Here is a 5174-nt window from a genome sequence, read left to right as displayed (position 1 = left end):
TTGAACTCACTCCTTTTTACAACATCTTTTGTTAGACTTTCCTGCAGGTACTACTACTGTTGACTATAATGATCAACACTTTGAAGACCAAGTTGGTGACTCATACAATACTGGTTGTGGTGACTAAGTTGATGAAGGCTATCAGTATGAGAGTGGTACTTATTTGGAGCAGTCCGTCTTTTACACTTGTGTGACAGCGATGGGATATCATCCTATTCTCTTTTGACGTTTTATTTGATTCGTTGAGACTGTAGTTTAGTTGTTCCCCTTTTATTTGGGAACCGGTTGTAACCCTTATTTTTATTCGATCTACCTTCCGCTAATGTTGTAGAAGGAATTTCCACCTCAGTTCGGCATGTTGACTATGTATTTTATTGGTGTCTTTTCCGCACTCTGATGTTCTTTTGTGATCCTTCTGAGGTCCTTTCTTGACTTTTAATTATTAAAGTAATTGAATACAAAGATTTGTTCTTGCTTTTGATTATATTATTGTGCTAAGTGGCTATGATCGTTCCTAAACTTGATCGGCGGGACCGTGAATCACTCCCCGGGTAATCTAGATAGGGTACCCCCCCCCTTGGTGGATTATATTGCGGGAAGTGACAGCTGATACTGTCATAAACTTCACTTAGGAACCAACGATTTAGATTATTGCACCTTTGTAAAACCATAGAACATGCCATCGTATTGGACATGCTTATGCGAAGGCCTTCATAAAGAAAATTATTGGATTGAGATTTCCATTTTCAAGTCAAATAAGATAGTTGAAAACACGGCCACATTTGTTAAGAAGCTCAAAATGACACAATTATTATAGTTGAAAATACGACCACATTGTTAAGAAGCTCAAAATAACACACTTATTCCTAGTGAGATTAGTATCTCATATATCACATAAAACTAACAATGTATACCATAATATGCTGTATCTTTTTTTTTACCTCTCATACACACTGAAATGTATCATATATGAAATAAAGAAAGTCTCGGTTCCCCTTGTCATCTAGCTGGCTCATCTTTATGTTTCAGGATGAGTATGGAGAAGAATGAAGATTTCAAGTCCTGTCCATACCTCCATGTTGCAGTTTCCTTTGGCAGCATTGCTATTGCTTTATCCATAATTGCCGTAGCTATAGAGCATTGTAATGATTTTGTATCAGATGATAAAGCTTTGCACTGTGAAGGTATCTGCTACAACCTTGAATATGTCTTTGGCGTGGATAATAAGTCATTATTATTTGGGACCTCATGTCCCTTATCTGCAGTATCAAATAGAAGGAATTGGTCTCTCTTTTTGAATTTTTTTAGTAACGCTGGTGGTCTTCATTGCAAAAGCATTTGCTAGGGTATCAGTTGTGATATTGTTTATGTCTGTTTCACATTCTTTCTCAGTTGCTCACTTCCCTTCCATTTCTTCTAGCCTTACTCTAGTGCAGTGAAAGATGGTGCGTTGTTCCATCGAAACCTAGTTAGTGTTTATACTAGATCACCTGTAGGCCTTAGCTAAACAATCTTTTCTTGGTTTCCAGGCTGGAAGTCATTACATTGCCAATGAGGAAGAAGTCTAGCTCTGGCATTACTGCCCAGCAAAGGTGAGAGAATACTAAACACTAACCTTATCTCCAGTAACAACATTGGCAATCTTAGCCCTGTTTCCAGGGAAATTCAAACCCTAGAAGAGCCTCCCTGTTTGCCTAGCCATAAACAGCTGACAATTTAGATGCATAATTATGTGGTCACCTAGAAGTCTACCCATGCCTTAAGCTAACCTAGGAATGTACGAGGGTGGGGCACTACCACCTCCCCAAAACTCCCACTCTGTCAGGATAGTCGTATTAGCTTATCTCACTAGGAGATTGTTGGAGCTACAAGGTCACAACTTCCAGCAGCAAAAAAGCACTGAACAATATAGAAAATCCAATATGAAGTCACATGCTAATTAATCTTTCCATCAAGCGGTTTCAGAAGGATTAAATCTCAAAGAGTACATAAATTATCCATAGGTACATTGTTGTGTCAATTCAGAAGTACCATAGGATTACTAACAGTATTTCCAGACGGCTTGTGCCAAGATTGCATCTGTATGATGTAAAACACGTTTGCTTATACTAGTCCAAGTCCCATACAGTAAGAAAGAATAGTGGAAGTAACACAAATCCTTACTAACAGATAACAGCTGATTTTTTATGGTTAAGATCATCTCTTGGAAGATTTTCTTATACAAAAATTTCTGACTGGTGCTTGTTAATTTCGGTGCTACGTTGTTATATCACCTGTTGCTTCATGGACCACCTAATGTGTTGCAAGATATAATTAGTACGCATGGAAGATTGATATATCCATCCCCTTAACGCTCCTAACTTTTGAGCTGATATATTTGCAGGCATTGATTGGATTAAGTAGTAAAGGAACTTGAGGAAGACAGGGCAGTGGAATGTGGAAGTCTAATGATGCTCCTTCTGCATAAAAGGGTTCTTGGTGAAAGAAACCATCCTCCACAGTTTCTTCTTTGCAATGTAGATAGGTATTTTTTAAAATTTATGATAGTTTTGCTCATAAAGCACTGTGTTATTGGCCCCTGCAAAAGTTTTGCCCAAGGAGCAATCGTGGATCATACAGTGTAAACCAACTTTATCCTTAAGTAAGCATTTTGAACTCGTGATGATATTAACCCCATTCATCCAAGGTAAAGCCTAAAATTATTATGATGTCCACATCCATTGAAACAAATATTGTTTGATACCATGATATGGTTCAGTCAGACCTCGTAATGGAAGCAGTGCAAATATTCATGGATTGGAACTTTATCACAATAAACATTGATTCCATTCATTACAAGCCAACTAGAATAATCAGACGATATGGGAGATTTATGCTTATTCAAACCCGATGATATATTGTGAGTTTCTTGTAATCCTTTTTCATGTATGGGTTAGTACCCAATCAGCGGATGGAACACAAATGAGTACATACAGTTAGATTAAAATGGGATTCCCTTCAATCTATGATGTGTCTCGAAGGAAACAATTTCTGGTGTTTCATGCATTGAGAGACAGAAAAATCTGCTGATAACCATTTTATAAAATATAACACAAATATTTATCAAGTCGTTCTCATGATTGAAATATTTTTGGTATTATTTTGTTTGCTATTTGCTTTTAGGTTTGAGATCTGAATTAAATGCGACTCCATTTTGTTGTCTAATAATGTGAGTCCCATAGCCATAAATCATAACTAGTTTTGAGAATACCACACTTCTATCTTAAGCGAAGCTCTTTTGATCTTCAAGCTTCTAAACCAGTTGAATCTTTACTAGGGAGTCTTGTTCTGGTTTTGGTTCCATAGGGTGTTGAATATAAAGTTAATAAGTAAATCTGAGATTCCCACTCTGCTCTCAGTGTAGTCTGGCTTTGTTTGAAGGTTGAAGACAACCATCCTTTTTTTATGTGCCCATCCCTTGTTTCCATACTGTTAGATCTTTCTCAACTAAGCTTCCCCTTGGGTTTCAGTAGATTCATTTGCTAATTTAGTTGGGTTGTCTACCTATCTGCTCAATGGACTTTAAGCTACCAACTACAATAGATATCCACAACTACCAAGGGGAGAGTTCTTCTCTTTGTTAGTTTGACTTATATTAATTAGTTACAGAACTACCATCAACTTTTAGTTCAGAATTTATTTTGTGTAGCATCCAGGTGAGCCATAAGCTAGTTGGATTGGGATTTGGATCCCAGTTCAACATCAGTAGTTTGGCTTTATAGTTGCTGTACTGATGAACAAGTTGACAAGAACAACATATAGGATGATTTGAGAGGACTTCAAAAACTCCCAAAAAGCAATTTAATTCTAGGGTGAGTTTCAAATTTTCAAAACTTTCCACACTCCTTTTCTGTCACCAAATTTCTTCATAACCTGGCCGGGTTTATTCTTCGAAAAGAAAAATCTTGTTATTTGGTATGGTTATGATTACTGAGAATTCTTTTGCACACTAGAGCATAATGATAGATAACTAGACTTTCTGTTTTTCAGGTGAGTCCTTAGTTCAAGCCTCAAAGAGCAGGGTGCCTGAAAATTATCCAGGGGATTTCGTCGGGATTCAAAGTGAAAGTAGTAAAGCCTCAAAGAGCAGGGTGCCTGAAAATTATCTAGGGGATTTCGTCAGGATTCAAAGTGGAAGTAGTAAATTTGAACTAACTCTTTTATTAGGGGTACTTATGCTTACTTTACAAACCAAACCAATATTAGAGTATTATTATGTGCAGCATGAATGATTGCAAGAATGCCTAGAGGATCAAAGTCTAACATATTTCTCATGATCAAGCATGACACTGGTTGACTTTAAGGTGAAGTAGAAAATAAAATACATAGTAATATAAACTCTCAGAAGAAATATACAGTAGTAAACGACAAAAGGTATCCTTCCCTTTAGTAGGTGGACTCGGAACATATCTGAGCTCTTGAAATCGTTGTGATATTAGGAATACAGAATTAAGGGAAATTATCAGCTCCACCATTTGAGTTTCCCCCCCCCCCCCCCCCCCATATTAATGCCACACTAGAAAAGATTCAAATGTCAATCACGCCCCCTACCATCAGTGAACCTTTGTTAGACAGTGATATCAGTAGTAGTATATCTTTCTTAAAATGACCTACAATAGTTTGTATGCATTATACCCAAGCATCTTCTTTCCAAAATTCTTACTTATCACTATTTCTCTTTCTCAGAAATAGCTATAGAACAGTGTAGGCATTTCAGACCCCCAACATACGAGAGGAGGACAAAATAATTATTGATTAGTATAGGCATTTTGGACCTTCAACATACAGGTGTGGGGTGGGGGGGGGGGAATAATTACCAACAGTGAGGCATTTCAAACCTTCATCATACAACAGGAGGGGGGCGGTAATTAATTGGCACTGAATAAATTGAATTCAATTGGATTGTATTTGGGTCAACCAATTTCAATTTTAATCAAATTTGGACCAGATCCAGTTTAGAAGTGTTAATCGTAGTGGGTGGGTCCCACCACAATTTGAGCCATAGGTGGTGGCAAGACAGTTACGTAGTCCAGGATGACTACCCCTCTATTTAGTTGAGTCTAAGCAGGACTCTAATATTGATTTCCCTCACTTAGTTGAGTTTAAACAAAACTCTAATTAAAGAATTAGTGTTG

General features: G+C 37.3%; 1 long non-coding RNA gene across 1 annotated transcript; it reads left to right on the top strand.

Annotated features, from left to right (window-relative positions):
• Positions 1-1074: 1074 nt before the first annotated feature.
• Positions 1075-2447, top strand: LOC149010932 (uncharacterized). The gene is made up of 3 exons (XR_016174340.1): positions 1075-1184; positions 1530-1592; positions 2384-2447. It is a non-coding gene; the product is annotated as an uncharacterized LOC149010932 (long non-coding RNA).
• Positions 2448-5174: the final 2727 nt, after the last annotated feature.

This window comes from Hakea prostrata, chromosome 7 (genome assembly GCF_041222555.1).
Source record: "Hakea prostrata isolate BN-2017 chromosome 7, UWA_Hpros_2, whole genome shotgun sequence".
In the NCBI taxonomy this organism is placed as follows: domain Eukaryota; kingdom Viridiplantae; phylum Streptophyta; class Magnoliopsida; order Proteales; family Proteaceae; genus Hakea; species Hakea prostrata.
The sequence above is the reverse complement of the archived record's forward strand: the minus strand, read 5'-3'. Positions and strand labels throughout refer to the sequence as shown.